Here is a 22206-nt window from a genome sequence, read left to right as displayed (position 1 = left end):
CAATATTATCAAACTTGGGACTTATTCTATCAATGGTTAGAGGAAAGAATGAAGGATTAGGAATTAAACATGTATTAGCGTTTTTAAACCCAGATAGCACATTGGTTGAAAAACTGTTATGTGTATATAAGAAAAAATCAATAAAATCTTATAAAAAAAGGAATCTGATTAAAAAAGAAGCAAGAGAAAATGAATTAAGCATGAAGAGCCTGGTGGAAGAGATCAACTTCCTAAATAGCGAAGTACCTTGTCTGTGCTCTGATCAATTATTTAAAAGAGCAAACATGAAATTTGGACTTTCTGCCTGAAAAACATGTTAAGCAGGCTATAATCTGTATCCTCTATGTCAGGGCTTTTCAACCTTTTCACCCATTGTACCACTTTTAGGATATGGCAACATCTGAGTACCACCAGTTGCCTAGCAAGGTGTCAAAAACGTGATGACCCCCCCCCCAAAAGGAAAAAAGTGATAAAGTACAGGTGGTCCTCGACTTACAACAGTTCGCTTAGTGACTGTTCGAAGTTACAATGGCACTGAAAAAAGTGCCCCCCAAGCCACAGCCTAGCAAGACACCTGCCTGCCCGCCTGTCGGCGCTCTTCCTCCTGTCTGAGGTTTTCATTGTTGTGAGCATTTCTGTTGAGGATTAGCAGCAGGGGTGGGGAGGGGGGTGTTTGGTTTTTATTCCCCCCCCCCCCGTCTGCTGGGTGGTTGCAGCAGGTTTTGGTCACTTCACATGACCCTGGGACACTGTGACAGTCATAAATATGAATCAGTTGCCAAGCATCAGAATGTAAATCACAAGACCCTGGAGATGCTGCAACATTCCAGCTGATCGGCGCTTCTTCTGGGCTCAGCAGAAGCGCCAGGATCAACGCCGAGCTCCAGCTGGAGCCTGGCACTGATCCTGGCACTGCCACTGAGCCCTGATAGCCCCGAAGAAGTGCCAATCAGCTGGAAAGCAGCACTGATCCTGGCTCTTCCACTGAGCCCTGGCAGCCCTGCAGCTCCAGCCATCTCTCGTTCAGGCTTGTGCGGTGCTGCCACCGGTTTGGCTCATTCCCCTCCCCCACTACCACTTTTCTAGGATGGACGTGTACCACCTGCCAGGTGCCAATGTACCACAGGTGGTACCCGTACCACTGGTTGAAAAGCCCTGCTCTATGTCAGGGGTAGGCAACCTTGGCTCTTTTATGACTCATGGACTTCAACTCCCAGAATTTCTGAGCCAGCATGGCTCAGCTTGGAAACCTCTCCCTTTCCCCTCAGCATGGCTGGCTCAGGAATTCTGGGAGTTGAAGTCCACGAGTCATAAAAGGGCCAAGGTTGCCTACCCCTGCAATATGTGGTTGCTAAGAGTTGACAACAAGTTGGAGGACACAAAACTAATTCGTATGTTATGAAATGGACAAAGAAATGGAGACATTCGTAAATATTCCACAGTTCTCTGTGGAGTACAAGTGCATCATCCAGCATGTAGAGTCGGGTTTTTTCTGATCTGGTTTACCTCAAAAAGGGCTGAGAATTACAGGTAGTCCTCAACTTATACCCATTCATTTAGTGACCATTTGAAGTTACAAAGGCATTGAAAAAAATCTCTTGATCATTTTTTCACCCTTATGAAATTGCAGCATCCCGTGATCACATACTCAAAATTTGGACACTTGGCAACTGGCGTGTATTTATGACAGTTGCAATGTCCTAGGACAGTGTTTCCCAAACTTGACAATTTTAAGGCATGTGGACTTCAACTCCCAGAATTCCACAGCCAGCGTTGCTGGCTGTGGAATTCTCGGAGTTGAAGTCCTCATGCCTTAAAATTGTCAAGTTTGGGAAACACTGTCCTAGGATCATGTCAGGGGTGGGATTCAACCAGTTCACACCACTTCGGCAGCACCGGTAGCTAATTTTTTTGTTGCCCAGGCCCAGAATGGACTCCCGGAAGCGGCATCCACACAGAGAACCGATTGCTCACATAGTGTTATTGTTATATTATTATTATTATATTATTATTATTATTATTATTATTATTATTATTATTATTATTATTATTAAGTTGGAAGGGACATCTAGTCCAACCCCTGCTCAGGCAGGAAACCCTATACCATTTCAGACAAATGGCTGTCCAGTCTCTTCTTAAAAACTTCCAGTGTTGGCGCATTTACCGCTTCTGGAGGCAGGTTGTTCTACTGGTTAATTGTTCCAACTGTCAGGAAGTTTCTCCTGAGTTCTAGATTGCTTCTCTCCTTGATTAGTTTCCATCCATTGCTTCTTGTCCTCCCTTCAGGTGCCTTGAAAAATAGCTTGACTCCCTCTTCTTTGTGGCAGCCCCTGAGATACTGGAACACTGCTATCATGTCCCCCCTCGTCCTTCTCTTCATTAAACTAGACATTCTCAGTTCCAGCGACCGTTCCTTATATGTTTTAGCCTCCAGTCCCCTAATCATCTTTGTTGCTCTTCTCTGCACTCTTTCTAGAGTCCCACCATTGGGTCATGTAGCCACTTTGTGACCTTCTGACGAACAAAGTTTCACAGATTCACTCATGTTACTAATGACAGGCAAAGTCAATGGGGAAGCCAGATTCTCTTAACAAACCGTGTTACTAACTGCAGACTTAACAGCTGCAATGCTTCACTTAATTTGTGTGGCAAGAATGGTCGTAAAATGGGGCAAAACTCACTGAATAGCTCTCTTACCTAGCAATGAGAATTTGGGGCTCAACTGTGGTCGTACCTCGAGGACTCCTCGCACCTCAGCCTTTGTATACAGACCAGGCTATGTTGTTGGTTGAGAGCCGAAGTGATTTGCAGCTCATGTTAGCCAACATTAATTGGGTTTTGTTGACAGATTCTGTTTGCTTTTCGTTTAGCAGAGCGGGAACAGCTTGTGAAAATAAACATGACCTAAACAATGCATAAATCCTCTTTGACTAAATAATTGCAGCACAATAATGACAAGACCACAAAGGGGTTTCCATAGCCAGGGAGGGACCAGGAAACCTCATCTGTGTCGCAAACCAGGAAAAGGAGTAATTGGCCCATCAGCCTTTCTACACTATTGACTTTGATTTCTGTGCCAGAAATGTCAGTTTTGTAACACATCAGCTCTTTGCTGAGGACGCATCCAGACCAAATGAGAGATATTTCCAGGACCTTTAAATCTGTTGGGTCCATTTCATTTGGCGAATCAGAGAACCGGACCAAAACGAATAGAGCAAAGTTTATAGTCTTGGCACACCGAAAATGGTATTCCCAGATTGAAGACAAAGAAAGAGAGATTAAAAAAAAAACAATAGAGCATAAATATGACGTACAGTGAACAAAAACCATCAATCAGAAATTATCAGATGTCGTGAGCTGACCTGGGATTTCCAAGCACATAAAACAACATTTCTCAAGATCTCTTATCGCAGCCCTTGGCCTTCTTCTCATGATCTTTCACTTCTTTCCCCATAATAGCATCCCCAACTTTCTCCGCTTCTTTTTCTCTTCAACAATTTGCAAATAATGTCAAGTAGTGGGGTCAAGAGCCATGGCATCATGGCGGCTGTCTTGCTCTTTTATTTCATGCATCTCGTACACCAGTGGTTCTCAACCTATGGGTCGGGACCCCATTTGGGGTCGAACAACCATTTCACGGGGGTTGCCAAACAACGCAGTCCGCCATTTTTTTCCCCCTTTTCCTTAGCTGTGCTACTCCCTTTTATTCTATTGGCTTTTGAAAACCAATAGAATAGACTCTCTTGAATAGAGTCTAATTCTATTGGCTTTCAAAAGCCAATAGGAATTGTCCAGGCTGTCTCTGCCCTGCTGAGCCCGCCAAAAGTCCCATTCTGCAAATGGTGCTGCACCAGTTGAGTAGTCCTCGACTTACGACCGGTTGAGTGGTCCTTGACTTACGACCGGTTGGGGGTCGCAGCATTAAAAAGGTTGAGAACCACTGTCGTACACCCAAAGGCCAGACAAGACGTAACGGATGGAAAATAATAATAATAATAATAATAATAATAATAATAATAAATAATAATAATAGTAGTAGTAGTAGTAGTAGTAGTAAAGTTGGAAGGGACCTTGGAGGTCATCTAGTCCAACCCCCTGCTCGGGCAGGAAACCCTACACCATTTCGGATAAATGGCTGTCCAGTCTCTTCTTAAAAACTTCCAGTGTTGGAGCATTTACTGCTTCTGGAGGCAGGTTGTTCCACTGGTTAATTGTTCTCACTGTCAGGAAGTTTCTCCTTAGTTCTAGGTTGCTTCTCTCCTTGATTAGTTTCCATCCGTTGCTTCTTGTCCTGCCTTCAGGCGCCTTGGAGAAGAGCTTGACTCCCCCTTCTTTGTGGCAACCCCTGAGATACTGGAACACTGCTATCATGTCCCCCCTCGTCCTTCTCTTCATTAAACTAGACATACCCAATTCCAGCAACCGTTCCTTATATGTTTTAGCCTCCAGTCCTCTAATCATCTTTGCACCGTTGCTTCTTGTCCTGCCTTCAGGTGCTTTGGAAAATAGCTTAATTCCCTCTTCTTTATGGCAGCCCCTGATCAAGGAGAGATTCAAGCTAGAAATAAGGAGAAATTTTCTGACAGTGAGAACAATTAACCAATGGAACAACTTGCCCTCAGAACTTGTGGGTGCTTCTTCACTGGAGATTTTTAAGAGGAGGCTGGCTAGCCACTTGTCGGAAATGGTATAGGTCAGGATCTCCGGCTTGAGCAGGGGGTTGGATTAGATGACCTTCAAGGTCCCTTACAACTCTGTTATTCTTGTCAGATATTGTAATCTGTACAGATCACAGGTTGGCAACCTGAGGCCCCAGAGCCGCATGCGGCTCTTTGAGCCTTCCCCTGTGGCTCCCAGCTTCCTCTGCCTTTGCAGAGAGAGACAGAGACAGAGAAAGGCAATTACACTTTCCTGCTTTTCTCTCTCCCCCCCCCTCTCTCTGTGTGTTTGTGTTTTTGTGTGCGTGTGTGTGTGTAAAACAGAGTGCACTCACAGTGTTCTCCGAGGAGCTGAAAAGCTTACTGGGCGGAGCTCCACCCTTTGCTGCGTCTCTGCAGGAAGCAGGAAGCAGGAAGGGCAGGAGAGAGCTAGCTAGCCCAGCTAGGCTGACTCAGAAATTCTGGGAGTTGAAGTCCATGAGTCATAAAAGAGACGAGGTTGCTTACCCCTGAGCTTGTTGGACAACAGCTTGAAGCTTGCCAGGTGAGCAGCAGATAGGAGGGGGGGGAGAAAGAGAGAGAAAGAGAGAGAGAGAGAGAGAGAGAGAGAGAGAGAGAGAGAGAGAGAGAGTGGGGGAAGAGGAGTGGCAGACCAAGGGCAGATAGAGAGGGAGAGAGACACAGAGAGAGAGAGACCCTTTTGACATCTAAAATGAAGATAACACTGTATATATCCTTTTTTTACCTGCGTGTGTATGTAATTTTATTCTCTTAAAGCATTCTCTTGGTGATCATTGTTTTAATAGTATGGATATTCCCAAGAGTCATATTTTTACTTTTATTTTTAACGTGTGTGTGTGTGTGCGCACACACACACGCACACACACCTATAATAAAGGTAAAAAAGGATATATGCAGTGTTATCTTCATTTTAGATATCAAAAAGGTTTTGCGGCTCCCGGTGTTTTATTTTTGGTGGGAAACGGGTCCAAGTGGCTCTTTGAGTGTTTTGGGTTGCCTACCCCTGACATAGCAGCTTGGTTCTCTTTCCCAATTTCCCCCCCCCCCTTTCCTCTCATTTTTTTCAGGAGCATTATTATTATTTATTATCTTTATTCCTCACATGCACATGGCTACCCATCTCACAAAAACTGACTCAGGAAGAGTACAATAATCAATAAAAACAATAATAAAATAAAATAATAAAAATATAGAAACCACCCGAAGAGAAGAAACAACCACAATGGAACTTTACAATGCCTTGATAAGGCCACACTGGAATATTGCATCCCATTTTGATCACTGCAATATAAAAAAGAGGTTGAGACTGTGGAAAGACTGTGGAGAAGAGCAACAACGATGATCGGGGCTGGAGGCTAAAACATACGAAGAATAATGGCAGGAATTGGGTGGGTCTAGTTCAGGGGTGTCAAACTCGATGTGTCGCGACGTATCACAACTTTTTTCCCATTGCCGGAGCTTGGGTGGGCGCGGGTTTGGCATGACGCATCCGGCCTGTGGGTTGGCAGTTTGACACCCCTGGTCTAGTTTAATGAAGAGACTGACCGGGGGTGACAGGATAGCCGTCCTCCAGTATTTGAGGGGCTGCCCCAAAGAAGAGGCAGTCAAGCTATTCTCCAAAGCCCCTGGACAAGAAACAACGGATGGAAACTCGTCAAGGAGAGAAGGAACCTGGAACTAAGTTCCCTTCCAGCTCTCTTATTCATCAAAGAACACCTTCAGTTCACTGAGACAGACATACCTAATACTTTTCCTTCTTTCTACTTTCAGTTCAAAAACAGCCCTGTGAGGTGGGTTGGGCTGAGAGAGAATGACTGACCCAAAGTCACTCGGGTGGCTTTCATGTGTCAGGCAGGATTAGAACTCACATTCTCCTGGTTTCTAGCTTGGTGCCTTAACCACTTGTCAATGGTGTTCAAGTGGTGCTCCAGTTGTTTTGGGATTGCACCCAACGTGCCTATTAGTATTAGTACAATTTTTGCTTTCTTTTGCCATAGTCCAGGGGTAGGCAACCTTTTATGGCTCTTTTATGACTCATGGACTTCAACTCACAGAATTCCTGAGCCAGCCATGCTGAGGGGAAAGGGAGAGGCTCCCAAGCTGAGCCATGCTGGCTCAGGAATTCTGGGAGTTGAAGTCCACCAGTCATAAAAGAGCCAAGGTTGCCTACCCCTGCCATAGTCGTTCTATTTCTACTTACAGGTCTTTGTATTTTGTTATCTTCTCCAGTTCTTTCTCTTCTCTTCTGCTGTCTCCAGGTACAGCAGTGTCCACGATCCATACATGGTTGTCATCATCATCATTATTATGGATCATTGCACAGTCAGCCAGATGTTCAGACTGCATTTGGCATTTTGTCTATCTATCGAGTCCTTACCCAGGAGCTGGGATAGGCAGATGTGGATGTTTGATGGTATTACACGTATCGTCGCAGGATGGAAGCAGTTCCTAGCAAGGCTGCCTTTTGCAATTGACTAATAGCGAATTTGTCAATGCCAATGGTGTTCAAGTGGTGCTCCAGTTGTTTTGGGATTGCACCCAAGGAGCCTATTACTATTGGTACTACCCTTGCTTGCTTTTGCCACAGTCTTTCTATTTCTATTTGTAGGTCTTTGTATTTTGTTATCTTCTCCAGTTCTTTCTCGTCTATTCTGCTATCTCCAGGCACTGCCACGTCCACTATCCAGACTTTTTTGTCTTTCTTATCGACAATTGTTAAGTCTGGGGTGTTATGTTGCAGGTGCTTGTCTGTTTGAATTCTGAAGTCCCAGAGCAGTTTAATTTTATCATTTTCTATGACTTTCTCTATTTTATGATCCCACCAGTTTTTGCTTACAGGCAAATGATATTTTTTGCAGATCTTCCAATGCACCATTGTTGCTACTTTGTCATGCCGCTGCTTGTAATCAGTCTGTGCAATCTTCTTGCAACAGCTTACCAAGTGGTCCACTGTTTCTTCAGCTTCTTTGCATAGGCGGCACTTACTGTCTGTTGCTGTCTTCTCAATTTTGACTTTGTATGCATTTGTCCTTAAGGCTTGGTCTTGTGCAGCCAGAATTAGTCCCTCGGTCTCTTTCTTCAATTTTCCTGCTCTTAGCCATTGCCAGGTTTTATTATTATCTGCTTTCCCAGCTATTTTTTTAATGTATTGGCCATGTAGTGCTTTGTCTTCCCATGCCTCTATTCTGTTCTTCATTTGGTCTTTCTTGTAGGCCAGTTTGGTCTCTCCAGTAGTTAGTAAGCCTTCCTGATATACTAATTTCAGTGCATCTTCATCATTGTTCTTCAGATATTCTTCCAAAGCCATTTTTTCTTCTTCAACCATCTGATGTACTTGTAGCATTCCACGCCCACCTATTTGCCTTGGTAGATAAAGTCTATCAATGTCACTGCGTGGATGAAGGGCATGATTCATTGTCATTATTTTTCTGGTCTGCCTATCCATTGCTTTTAGTTCTGCTTGAGTCCAGTCCACTATTCCAGCTGTGTACCTAATGACTGGGATTGCCCAGGTGTTGATTGCCTTTATGGTATTTCCTCCATTGAGTTTGGACTTTAAGATCTTCTTCACTCTCTTGATGTATTCACCTCTAACCTTTTTCTTGACTTCAGTGTGCTTGATGTTGTCAGCTTGAAGGATACCCAAGTATTTGTAGTATCTTCCTCATCCAGACTCTTAATGTTATTTTCGTGGGGCATCTTGATTCCTTCAGTTTTCACTATTTTTCCTTGTTTGATAGCAAGTGTGGCACATTTGTCCAAGCCAAACTCCATTACAATATCTTGGCTATATATACGGACAGTGTTGAGCAGCGATTCTATTTCAGATGATGTTTTTCCATACAGTTTCAGATCATCCATGTAAAGGAGATGGGATAGTCTGGCAGATGTTTTTGATGTTTGATAGCCATGTCCTGAGTTATTCAGTATTGTTGACAGAGGAAACAGTGCAATGACAAATAGTAATGGTGATAATGAATCTCCTTGAAATATTCCTCTCTTGATATTAACCTCTCCCAGCCTCTCACCATTGATCTGCAACTGTGTCTTCCATTGTGCCATCGATCTTTGCACAAATTTTCTGATGTTTCTACTGACTCCTGTTATTTCTAGGCACTTTATTATCCAATCATGTGGCAGAGAGTCAAATGCCTTTTTGTAGTCAATCCATGCCACATTCAGGTTGGTCTTCCTTCTCTTGCAGTTTTCCAAGATCATTTTGTCTATTAGGAGTTGATCTTTTGTTCCTCTGCTATTGGGGCGGTTTCCTTTCTGCTCAGGTGGAAAGAGATTGTTTTCAACTAGATGCTGTTGTACTGCATCAGCTACCACACCAGTTAGTAATTTGAAAGTTGTTGGTAAGCAGGTAATTGGCCTGTAGTTGCCTGGTGTTGCCCCTTTTGCTGGATTTTTCATTATTAGGTAGGTTTTCCCAGTTGTTAGCCACTTTTCAATTTCTCCTCCTTGTAGTATATTGTTGAACTGCTTGGCAATGAGTGGGTGTATAACAGTTAGATGTTTCAACCAAAACCCATGCAGTTCATCTTCACCTGGTGCTGACCAATTTTTGATTTTCTTTGCTCTTTTTTCTACCATTTTTGTTGTTATTACTAGTTCTTTCATTTCAACTTCTGTTTTATTTGCATCCACCTCTTTTAACCAAGCCGCATCCTTGTTGTATTTCTTTGGGTTATCCCATATCTGCTTCCAGAACTGCACTGTTTCTTCCTTGTCAGGTACTGACTGATTCCTTGCAGTTTCTCCATTGATGGATTGGTAGAAATGTTTCTGATTGGATTGAAATTGGAGGTTCTGCCTATAGTTTGCAATTCGAGCTTCATATCTACTGATTTTCCTGGCTATAGCTGTTATTTGTTACTTTATTATTTCCAGTGCTTCCTTGATCTTCCTTGTTTCTAAGTGGTATTTCTTGATTAGGTATTCTTTGGTCTTCTCGTTCTTCAGCTTCTTTTCTTTCATCTGTTCTAGCTTGCTTGCATTGATCTTAACTTGCTGATCTTATTTTCTAGTCTAACCTTCCATTTTTCTGGTGCACTGTTTGTTTGTTTTTCTTCTTTGTTGATTTTGCATCCCAGGTATTCTGTTATAACTGCAGCTGTGCTGTACATTAGTTGGTTTGTTTCTTTCAGTGAATTGGTGCTTATACTTGCTATTGCAGTATTTGCATCTTTTAATGCTTGTGCTAGCTGTTTCTTTGAAACAAGCTTCAATGCAGGCAGCCTTATTCTGTTGTTTTTGTGCTGTTCTAGATGCTCAGTTATTCTTTGTTTCAATTCTTTTATTTCTTTAGTTAGAGGGTTTTGTTCTTCCTGAGGAAGAGGTGCCTGGTTTCCAAATGAGAACAGTTGTATATCTCTGCTGGATTCCTTCACTGCCAACTCCCCCTGGTTTGCCTCTACATTCTGAATTACTTCTGGTAAGGCTTTGATTTCTTTGCCCTGGGTAAACCTTTGCAGTTCGTCCAATTCTGTTTCTGTGAATACTTTATTTCGTGTTATAAATCGGCGTTGATCTGCTAGTCTCTGTTCTGTTATTTCTGATTCTGGATGTTGTTCTTTCCAGAACTGGTGCATTCGTTTTAGATATCCTCTTCTTGTTGGACTTGATCTGTAGTAACAGATCATTATTTCTTTGTTTTCCATCACTGTGTATCTGCGACGGGTAAACACCTTTTCTTCCAGTAGTTCTGCAGCTGCTGGCCCTGGTTGCTCAGCCAACAGTCCTGAGTCCTGTAACCCATTTTTCACCAGATATCCAGGAACTCCAATATCTAGCGCGGACCTTGTTAACCCGGGCGACGTCCGAGCCGGTATGGCATTCTGCAATTTACGTCTCACCATATTTTTTATGGGAGAGACACTCTTTGTCTGACTCCTCTGATGAGACCTATCCAGTATGGTTGAACCTCTGGCATAGCTCTCATCTTCCTCAGAGTACACAAGCCCCACAACCACGTCAAGGTAGTGCCTCACTGGGGGATTATTATTACTATTATTATTATTATTATTATTATTATTATTATTATCTAAACATGGCTTTATTAAAATAGCTTCCTTGCAATAAATCTGGATAGATTGATTAATGTTACAGAATTCCTGCTGCTTAAACTCCCCCCCCCCATATAGAGTGCGGAAGTTTGCTAACCTAGCATTGCATTATCTTATCAACAGCCTGGAAATCCTAAAAAGGTCTATACTGAGAGCAATATATACTTTGAACTACAATATTAAATGATTTTATGTGGGGGGGGGGGCTTTCTCTCCTAGGTACAAAGCTGGGCACCATTAAGGGTAAGGTTCAAGAGTAGACAGTTAACTTCCTTTTTTGACCTATGTTTGTTTCCTGGTGCTCATCTTAATATTTTATTTTTTTCTTATTGTTTTTCCCACTGTAGTATACAAGGGTTTGGATTCCTGACCCTGAAGAAGTCTGGAAATCAGCTGAAATCATCAGAAATTACAAAGAGGGGGACAAAACTCTGCGTCTGAAACTTGAAGATGAAACAGTAGGCCCTCGGCTTGTGTTTTTCTTTCCCTCCTTTGTAAAGTTCTCTATCGCAGGCCGGTCTTGTGACCTGTTACCTGAACAAAGGCCGAGAAAGCAATGTGAGGGTTTAACCAGCACTGAATTTTTAATACTGTAGTTCAGTGGTTCTCAACCTTTCTAATGCCGTGACCCCATAATACAGTTCCCCGTGTTGTGGTGACCCCCAACCACTTATACATCACTGGGTGCCAGGGACGTGGCCAAAGAAAAGGGGGGAAAAATGGCAGACAACCTTGTTTGGCGACCCCCGTGAAATGGTCGTTCGACCCCAAATGGGGTCCTGACCCACAGGTTGAGAACCACTGCTGTAGTTCTTCACATTGGCAGCGATTCCTGGAAGAGATGCGTACCCGTTTTAAAAGTGAATAACACTGAACCTATATATAGGGAAGTGGAGAGCTAAAACAGGTATTATTCATTGCCCATTTCCATAGTGTAGTCATTTTTCAGAAGTTTTTTTTTCTGATAATTTGTTTCATTTGATTGTAAAACTCAATGCTTGTGACACTGAATACTGTATGTTCTGTTTAACTCATGGGCTAAAGTAATTGTTCATTTATAAAACCCTCATTGTATCATGCAGGAAAAGACATTTGGTTTTTCTGAGAATTGTTGCCCAATTATACTCAATTGAATCACTATTAATATTATTTTATCATTATACTCAATGAGCATTATTATGAGTGGTCGTTGTGTTTTCAAATCACATCCTTTAAGACAATTAGTTTAAAACGTAATTCATTTTAACAGTTTGAAGATGATGCAAGCATCAATTAAGTATGGTATTCAGTGGCACCTGACATCTTTGGATATTGTGTGGGCAACTTTTGTGCTTTGAATAATTGGGCTTAAATATAACAGACACCTCTAAATGTCTATTCAGTCTCTCCAATGACTCACTGCCCTGAAACATATCAAACAGCAGAGATTGAAATAGGACGTGTCAAAACAAATATTAGAAATTCTTTATAAAAAAAATTCTAATAAATTATGAAAAAAAGCTTAGTTGCTACCAATAACAACAAAGGAATAACACCAATTCAGTGCAGTTTTCATGGAGGTGCTTCTACTTTTAAGATATAATGTGTGTTACCTAACTGGCCAATTTAGTGGCAACAGAAATTATATTCTTTATTACTGTTTCCTAACTTTGTTGTGTTCCAGATCATTTGTGATAACAAATGAGTTAGCAGATGCCACTTTTACTGGCTGAAAATTTTACCAAGGACATTGAGACTAATTTTTAAGCCTGCCGGGTGAACGTTGTCACTGTTTATACAAGCCTGCCAAGTGAACGTTGTCACCCTTATAAAAGAGGTGGCAAAAAGCAGTGTTTCTCAACTTCAGCAATTTTAAACTGCATGGACTTCAGCTCCCAGAATCCCCCAGCCAGAAGAGCTGGCTGCGGGATTCTGGGAGCTGAAGTTCATGCAGCTTGAAGTTGGTACGGTTGAGAAACTTTGGCATAAAGCTTTGATGTGGATTTGGGAGCGTTTCTGTCTCTGCCTCCCACTGATTTCAAAAGTGTACGAGGTAGTCCTTGACTTACGACCACAACTGAGCCTAAAATTATATGTTACTAAGTGAGACAGTTAAGTAAATTTTGCCCCATCGTACGACCTTTCTTGCCACAGTTGTTAACTGAATCACTGTTAGTAACACGGTTGTTAAGTGAATCTGGATTCCACATGGACTTTGCTTGTCAGAAGCTCACAAAAGGGGATCACGTGACCCCCGGACGCTACGACCGTCATAAATATGAGTTGGTTGCCGAGCATTTGAATTTTGATTGTGGGGTCATCGGAAACCTGCAATGGTTGTAAGTGTGAAAAACGGTCATAAGTCATTTTGTTTAGTGCCGTTATAACTTTGGTCCCTAAATCAGTGATTCTCAATCTTTCTAATGCCGTGACCCCATAATACAGTTCCCCATGTTGTGGTGACCCCCAAGTGGGTGTGGCCACCAATAAGAGGGAGTAGGACAGCTAGGAAAAAGGGAAAAAAATGGCGGACAGCATGGTTTGGTGACCCCCGTGAAATGGTCATTCGACCCCAAATGGGGTCCTGACCCACAGGTTGAGAACCACTGCCCTAAATGAACTTTTTTTTGCAGAAAAAGAAGTATTAACTTTAGATCATATCTGTGCATACCTTTATATACTTTAAAGAAGCTGATATTTTTCCCTCTAGCAGTGATAAGGAACATTTTTCTCAGCTGACAGTTAGGATTATTAATCCTTCTTTCCTTTCTCCTCTGATTGTTTCCAGAGAATGTTTGAAATTAAGCCATATAAAACAGGTTGCCGAAACTAGTAAATAAAGAGATGGGTTTCAAGTTGAGATTTGTTAAGCCTGTATCCATGGTCCATTGCATAAAGTTTACCCAAGCAAGAGGCAAGCCGCCAAGTTTATTTTTACTAAGTTCGCATAGGATATTTACTGTGTTAAGTGAAGAAATCCACTTTATAATGGATTGCCATGGACTCTAAGAGTGTGTCTTTGAGAGAGATCTGGACAGCGTGATCTGCTAATAAAAACACTCCCTTCTGGTCATTCAAACCCAGATCAGCCTTTTACAAGCTTGGCAACTTTAAGATCTATGGACTTCAACTCCCAGAATTCCCCAGCTTGCATGGGAAGCTGAAATCCATATTTCTTAAAGTTGCCAAGTTGGAAAAACATTGACCTAGAGCAGGGGTAGGCAACCTTGGCTCTTTTATGACTCGTGGACTTCAACTCCCAGAATTCCTGAGCTAGCCATGGCTCAGCTTGGAAACCTCTCCCTTTCCCCTCAGCATGGCTGGCTCAGGAATTCTGGAAGTCCATGAGTCATAAAAGGACCAAGTTTGAAGACCCCTACCCTAGGCCTAGAGTCTAGACCAGGGGTAGGCAACCTTGGCTCTTTTATTACTGGTGGACTTCAACTCCCAGAATTCCTGAGCCAGCCATGGCTCAGCTTGGAAACCTCTCCCTTTCCCCTCAGCATGGCTGGCTCAGGAATTCTGGAAGTCCATGAGTCATAAAAGGGCCAAGTTTGAAGACCCCTACCCTAGGCCTAGAGTCTAGACCAGGGGTAGGCAACCTTGGCTCTTTTATTACTGGTGGACTTCAACTCCCAGAATTCATGAGCCAGCCATGCTGAGGGGACAGGGAGAGATTTCCAAGCTGAGCCAGGCTGGCCCAGGAATTCTGGGAGTTGAAGTCCAGGAGTCATTAAAGAGCCCAGGTTGCCTATCCCTGACCTAGATGTTAACAATTCTGAATGGCAAGGACTGTTTTCCTACAGATGAATATAAAGCAAGCCACAAATGGATGCGCAAAATAAACAGAAACTTTGTGTGTCATGGATCAAGTGGCACCATTTAAAATCCCAGTGTTGTAAAACCTTGGCACATTTTGCGTTAAGCTATATTTATCAGGAATGCAGCACTTGAGTGATCTTTTCTCAGCCTCCCAGCATAAGAAACAGATGTGGATACCATTATGACTTCCTTGCTGGTCCTTTAACCTTGTTCTAAAAATCTAATTTCTCACTTTCTCAGGGTGATTCCATACTGGAATCACCATGGGTGGACGAGAATGTAGTTGGAAGGGATCTTTAAGGGTTAATTTCTGTGTTTTTGGATGTTTCTGTCCTTCAGACCATTAGTTCATTGGGATGCCACTGTTCCTCATTAAATGCGCTTATAATAATAAAGGTCACATGAATTTGAGCTGTCCCTTAATGCAGGCCAGATCCTGTCCCAAGAGAGGTGATTGTTATTCCTGCTGCAAGTACTAATTGTGCTAAAATGGGTCTACTTAATTCCCAGCTCCATATAAATTCCAGAGCCTTGCATAAAATAATGACAAACCTGACTCAACCTCAGATGCTGTAACATATGAGATGTAATCTTCCTCTGATAATTAAAATGCAATCAGGCTGTTCCACAAAAGCAGACTCTTTTTTAAATAACAGAACTCTATGATCATCACTTTACTACTACTATTTTAGCATAATCTGCATGAACCTATCAACCCACTGTTTCACTAATTTAAACATTGACCCAGTTCGGTGATACGCCTTTGATAACAGAATAACAGAGTTGGAAGGGACCTTGGAGGTCATCTAGTCCAACCCCCTGCTCAGGCAGGAAACCCTACACCATTTCAGACAAATGGCTGTCCAGTCTCTTCTTAAAAACTTCCAGTGTTGGAGCATTCACTGCTTCTGGAGGCAGGTTGTTCCACTGGTTAATTATTCTCGCTGTCAGGAAGCTTCTCTTTAGTTCTAGGTTGCTTCTCTCCTTGATTAGTTTCCAACCATTACTTCTTCTCCATATAGATCCTGGAACAGCTGTACTTGGCTGATGTGTCCCTTTCAGTGTCTGAAAGACAAACACTACTTACAGTACTTGTTGAGCTTTCAATCTGTTCTTCACTTGCATGTTGTTACCTGCTATCTGAAGGAGTCTGAAGGAGTGGGTGTACCTCAGATACTGGTTAGACAGCTTGTTCTTTGACCTTTGCCACTTGAAGGCACAAGTGCATGCCTTATGCATGCCTCCTTAAAGTCATTCAAGAAACCCTCTTTGCTGGTGACCATGACTGACGCACAAAGACAGCGATTTACAATTGGATGCTGAACGAATTGTCAGACACTGCTATGCTCTTTGACCTGACCATCAGCCTAGACAAGACAGAACCAGCCCGTGCCAAGCACCAAGTCTGTAGAACCCCAAAATTACCGTTGATGACACCCAACTGACAAGCGGTTTCAAATACTTAGGAAGCGGCACCTCAACTGATGGGTCTTTGGACAAAGGCATACTGACACCAGGATCAGCAAGACCAGCTGGACACGTGGCTATGGCTACGTACAGGAGTGCCTAATCAACACAACATCTGTATCTCTACAAAGGTGAACGTTTATAGAGCTCCGGGTTATCCCTTCTCTCCTATAGGGATGTGAGTTTCGAACTCTGTACTGAAGGCACATCAAACCACTCGAGAGATTTCACAGGCATGTTCTCTCTGCTGGACTGGAGGCTAAAACATATAAGGAACGGTTGCTGGAATTGGGTATGTCTAGTTTAACGAAGAGAAGGACAAGGGGGGACATGATAGCAGTATTCCAGTATCTCAGGGGCTGCCCCAAAGAAGAGGGAGTCAAGCTCTTCTCCAAGGCGCCTGAAGGCAGGACGAGAAGCAACGGATGGAAACTAATCAAGGAGAGAAGCAACCTAGAACTCAGGAGAAACTTCCTGACAGTTGGAACAATTAACCAGTGGAACAACCTGCCTCCAGAAGCAGTGAATGCTCCAACACTGGAAGTTTTTAAGAAGAGACTGGACAGCCATTTGTCCGAAATTGTATAGGGTTTCCTGCCTGAGCAGGGGGTTGGACTAGATCAGTGGTTCTCAACCCTTTTAATGCCGCGACCCCCAACCGGTCGTAAGTCGAGGGCTACTCAACCGGTCGTAAGTCGAGGACTACTCAACTGGTGCAGCACCATTTGCAGAATGGGAGTTTTGGCGGGCTCAGCAGGGCAGAGACAGCCTGGACAATTCCTATTGGCTTTTGAAAGCCAAAAGAATTAGACTCTATTCAAGAGAGTCTATTCTATTGGCTTTCAAAAGCCAATAGAATAAAAGGGAGTAGCACAGCTAAGGAAAAGGAGAAAAAAATGGCGCACTGCGTTGTTTGGCGACCCCCATGAAATGGTCGTTCGACCCCAAATGGGGTCCCGACTCACAGGTTGAGAACCACTGAACTAGATGTTCTCCAAGGTCCCTTCCAACATTATTATTATTATCCTCGGTATTTGTTGGCAAGACTGTGTCTCCAGTCTGGAGGTCTAGGATCATGCGGAGGTGACCAGCAGTAAGTCCCTGATTATCAGAGCTCAGACGAGATGGATGGGACACATGCATCATCAGATGAAGGTCTTATACCTGAAGTTTGAGAAGAGACCTCAAGGTTGACCATATAAGCGCTACAAAGATGCTACGGAAGAAACCCTGTGTTACTGTGAGACATCCAGCCAAGGGTGCTAGGAGCTGCAGCTGCTGACAGAACCTGCTGGCAAGCCCTTTACGAGGAATCCTTCACTGACTTTGAAGACAGGCACTGCCAAAAACGGAGGGCACGACACGAAGCAATGGGTGGAAGCCAGTCAAAGAAAGACCTTCCTTTCTGTGGAGAAGCTTCCCTACTGAGAACTTAGTGAATGGAATATGGCAGTGATGGCGAACCTTTGAGAGACCAAGTGCCCAAAAACCGCCCCCTGTCCCTGCTCCGCCTCCCGCCCTGCTTCTTCCACTCCCGCCCGCCCCCTGCCCCGCCCACCCACAGGCCTACACACTGCCTCCATGGCCCATCGCAGCAGATCGCCAAGGCAGCCCTGTGGCACCATGGCAGCCACGCCCTCTGCCCACACCCTACAGCATCATCTGCACGCTATGGGACATGAGGTCGGAGTCTTGTCCCTACTGCCCGGCTATGTCCTTGGCTGCGTTGCTCCATGTGGGCTGTGCCTGGGGGCGACTCTCCTCCAGGTGCCATAGGTTCGTCACCATTGGAATATGGCGCAGCAGTTAGAGTGTAGTACTGCAGGCCACTTTAGCTGACTGTGTTCAGCAGGTCAGCGGTTCAAATCTCACCGGCTCAAGGAGGACCCAGATTGTTGGGGACACTTCCAATTTTCCCATAATACAGTTCCCCATGTTTTGGTGACCCCCAACCACTTATACATCACTGGGTGCCAGGGGCGTGGCCAAACAAAAGGGGGAAAAATGGCGGACAGCCTTGTTTGGCGACCCCCGTGAAATGGTCGTTCGACCCCAAATGGGGTCCCGACCCACAGGTTGAGAACCACTGGCTTAGAGAGTGCTTGCACTTAAAGTGGTATATAAGTCTCATAAATAAATAAATAAATGGAATAGCCTTCCTCCCGGAATTGTCAGTGATCCACCACTGGAGGTTTTTTTTAAAAAAGATTGGTCAATCCATTTATCTAGGATTGAATAAGGACACCTGCCTTGGGTATGGGGTTGGATTAGAACAAAGTTCCCCAATGTTTCTAGCTTTGCAGAGCAACAGGGGGAGGGGATGGTTCTGTGCGAGTGACTGGCAGGCGTGCGTGCACATGTATGCGTGCAGCTCCATTTGTGCAAGCAACATGCATACGTGCCTGCTGCTCAGTTAAATGGAGCAGGTGTGAGCGTGCTCGCCTGTTGTTCACACAAGTGAGGATGTGTGTGCGTGGATGCATGCTTGCTGGCTATTTCTGCAAACCCCTCCCCGCCCACAGGTTGGGGACCTCTGTTCTAGATTGTAGAAGACCTTCAAGCTTCTTTCTAGCCCTATGATTCCATGATAATCAATGATAGAAAACTCTGAATGGCATCGCAGAGTAACTGTCAACATCCAGCTCGAGAATCTAAATAAAGCTCTAGGTTCATCCCGTCTCTGAAAATCTTATTGCTTATTGAATATGATTGTGTCAAAACAAAACTAACTCTGAGGTTCCAACCCCAATTCCTAGACTTAAACAATAAATTTCCTAGCCAAACCCCCAACGTCTTATGTAGTCCATATCAACAAGTTCACTTTTGTTATGGGAACTGTCTGCTTCAAATCCACATCTGTTCTGGTGTCCTTGAAAAGGCTTCAGGCTCTCACAGTCTTCAGCTGAATTGTAGAAGTTTTGTTTCTCCATCTAACCAATTTCACTGTATACATGTTATACTTTGATAATAAACGGTTTATTATTACTAACCCACTTGAAAGTAACACTTCCCCACCTTCATCTAAAGGCAAATTGAAACGCAGAGGCACATAGCTGCCAGAGTTTCATCCTTGACAATAACACCCACAGTTATTGTAATAATGGACTTCCAGTAGCCCCCCATTGTCTAAACTCTGCACTTCCAGACCGAGGGTGCAAAACCACCTCCGTGGCCATAGATGAGCTGCAGAACAGTGTGTCTTCGAACCCAAAGGACCATACAGAAGACAGTACCCATCAGCTCAAATTTTCTCTATTTTTTCCATTTCCTTGGATGAACATCAGAACCATTAAATTCCAACCCAGTTGGCAGGGGTGACCCCTAAACAGCCATTTGTAACAGCTGTCAGCCATTTCTCTTTTTTCGAGGACTCTTGTCTCCATCTTTGGAATAGCTGGTTTTTTTGCTGTGGTGGTGCAGTGGTTAGGATGCAGTATTGTAGGCTAATTCTGCAATACTGCCAGTAGTTCGATCCTGACCGGCTCAAGGTTGACTCAGCCTTTCCATCCTTCTGAGGTCGGTAAAATGAGGACCCAGATTGTTGGGGGCAATAGGCTGATTCTGTAAACCGCTTAGAGAGGGCTGTAAAGCACTGTGAAGCGGTATGTAAGTATAAATGTTATTGCTATTGCTGTGAGAGGGCTTGAAGATCCAGCATTATCAATAATGATTATAGACCAGGGCTTTTCAACCAGTGGTACGGGTACCACCTGTGGTACATTGGCACCTGGCAGGTGGTACGCGACCATCCTAGAAAAGTAGTAGCAGGGAATGAGCTGAACCAGTGGCAGCACTGCATAAGCCTGAGCGAGAGATGGCTGGAGCTGCAGGGCTATCAGGGCTCAGTGGAAGCACCAGGATCAGCGCCAGGCTCCAGCTGGAGCTCGGTGCTGATCCTGGCACTTCTGCTGAGCCCAGGAGAAGCGCCAATCAGCTGGAATGTTGCAGCATCTCCAGGGTCTTGCGCTTTAAATTCAGATGCTTGGTAGTGTCCCAGGGTCATGTGAAGTGACCAAAACCTGCTGCAACCACCCAGCAGACGGGGGGAATAAAAACCAAACCCTACCCCACCCCCGTTGCCAATCCTCAACAGAAATGCTCACAACAATGAAAACCTTGCACAGGAGGAAGAGCGCTGCCGGGTGGGCAGGAAGGTGTCTTGCTTGGCTGTGACTTGGGGGGGCATTTTTTTCAGTGTGCCATTGTAACTTTGAACAGTCACTAAGTGAACTGTTGTAAGTTGAGGACTACCTGTACTTTATCACTTTTTTCCTTTTGGGGGCGGGGTTTCAGGTTTTTGATATCTTGCTAGGCGACTGGTAGTACTTGGATATTGCCATATCCTAAAAGTGGTACAATGGGTGAAAGGGTTGAAAAGCCCTGTTATAGACAATGAGGATTCCTGGGAATCCAGGTCTTGCTCCACAGAAACTTAAAAGTTGGATGCAACACAGAGAGGAAGCAAGTTCCTGACTTTCATGCAAAGTCACAGCATGACTTAGTAAATGTCTTTCTGCAAAGCCCTTGTGCCCAATTGCATAACCTAGAGTGATGTTTGTTAGTATTGCATAAGGGTAAAGAAGGAAGCCAACAGAGAGTCTTGGAAGAGACTCGTATCCAGCCCTGGGTAAATTATGTAAATTAAGTCAGTTGTGAGAGACTTAAGAATGAGGAAAGAAATTCATCCCAAAGCAAACAAGCTGTCCAAATGAAAGAAAGTCCAATGGTGTAATGTCTTGCCTCAGCTATTCCCTCAAGAAAGCAGAGCTCTTGAATCAAGCAGCATTTCAAAAGGGCCTTTTATTGAGAGAACGTGATTGCAGAGACAACAGGCAGGATCTAAAGTTCCCGCACAAAACCATTAAGTTCAACCCCATTGTTCAAACCCCCTCCCAACTACCCAGTCCAGTAATGGCGAAACTTTTAGAGACCCAGGGCCCAAACTGCAACCCAAAACCCACTTATGTATCACCGGTGCGATGTGGGGCGTGGCCGCAGTGGTCATGGCAGACTGGGTGGCCGGAGGCAGGGCTGTGGGGGCCAGTCCTTTGCCATCTCCGCAGCACGGCACATGTGCCCACAGAGAGGGCTCTGACTGCCGCCTCTGGCACGCATGCCATAGGTTCGCCACCACTGACCCAGTCCATCGAGAGCCAATCCAGAGTTCTGAAGGTGTTGTGAGGACTCCGAGCTGAGAAAGCGATAACAAGTTGTTCTCAGACGCCATGAACCTTGGTTCTCTGAGACAAAGCAGATGGCCCCAGGTTCACCCCTCTTCCTTCCCAATTCCCAGGAAGATACATCAAAGCAAAAGAGGAACAAAACAAAATGGATGCATCATAGAAAAGCCCTGAGGTTCCCCGCTCCCACCAGGTCCCCATAAATCCTGACAGGGATTTATGGGGACCTGACAAACGGCTTCTGTTCCTCAGCCAGTGGAGAACATCTCCTCTCCTTCTTCCACGGCTCCAACAGGGCTTGCTAGGCCCTTGAAGAGGGACACTCTCTTGTTTGCTGGACTTAACTTGGCTGATCGTCCCAAAGGTGCTTTTTCAAGAGGCAACTGGACTTTCTTTGTTTTAGACTTTCTTTCTACAAAGCAAATCTAGTTGCCTCTTGAAAAAGCAACTCTGGGACAACCATGATCTGGACGATTGAGAATCTCCATACAGTAGTGGCCAAAATTGTGGAAATCTTTTGGGGAAAGTTCTCGAGCTGGATGTTGACAATCTTGCTGAGTGGGGAATTCTGGGAGGTGAAGTCCACATCTTCAAGTTGCCAAGGTTCAGAAACATGAGATAAAGGGTCTGTTCTGTAAGATGCCCTGGGGGGGGGGGGAGGGAACAGAAACCTCAGAGAACTGACATCAGTATTGTGGGAGAAGCCATCTTTGGAGGGTCACTTGATCAACCAAATATCTACAATAGTGGCCAAAATTGTGGAAACCTTTTGGGAAAAGTGTATTTTTGAGGTTTGATTTCTAACAACACCACTTTTTTTGGGGGGGGAGTAGTACCATAAAATTATATATCAATAGAAAGATATTTTAATCAAGAATGTAATGCAACATGGTTTGTTCAATGATCTGTACTGTATTCTATGAAAAGTTATAGCCAAATAACCAGAAAAAGGAAGCACAACTTGCTTAGGTTGATCTCAGGTAGCTTTCCCTCTTCTGATTGTAGCCAATG

The 22206-nt window shown here is 44.1% G+C and overlaps 1 protein-coding gene across 1 annotated transcript in view; it reads left to right on the top strand.

The window, feature by feature from the left end:
• The first annotated feature begins 11186 nt into the window (after window positions 1-11186).
• The window catches only part of LOC120319581 (pregnancy zone protein-like), a 73992-nt gene continuing 62972 nt past the window's right edge, over window positions 11187-22206 (top strand). Inside the window, exon 1 of the mRNA XM_039368590.1 lies at window positions 11187-11205. The gene's annotated coding sequence lies outside the window, so the exon portion shown is untranslated. The remainder of the gene's footprint in view (window positions 11206-22206) is intronic.

This window comes from Crotalus tigris, unplaced genomic scaffold, assembly GCF_016545835.1.
Source record: "Crotalus tigris isolate CLP2741 ecotype Arizona unplaced genomic scaffold, ASM1654583v1 scf7180000020848.85629, whole genome shotgun sequence".
NCBI lineage: Eukaryota > Metazoa > Chordata > Lepidosauria > Squamata > Viperidae > Crotalus > Crotalus tigris.
Note: the sequence above shows the minus strand (reverse complement) of the source record. Positions and strands in the feature narration are given on the sequence as shown.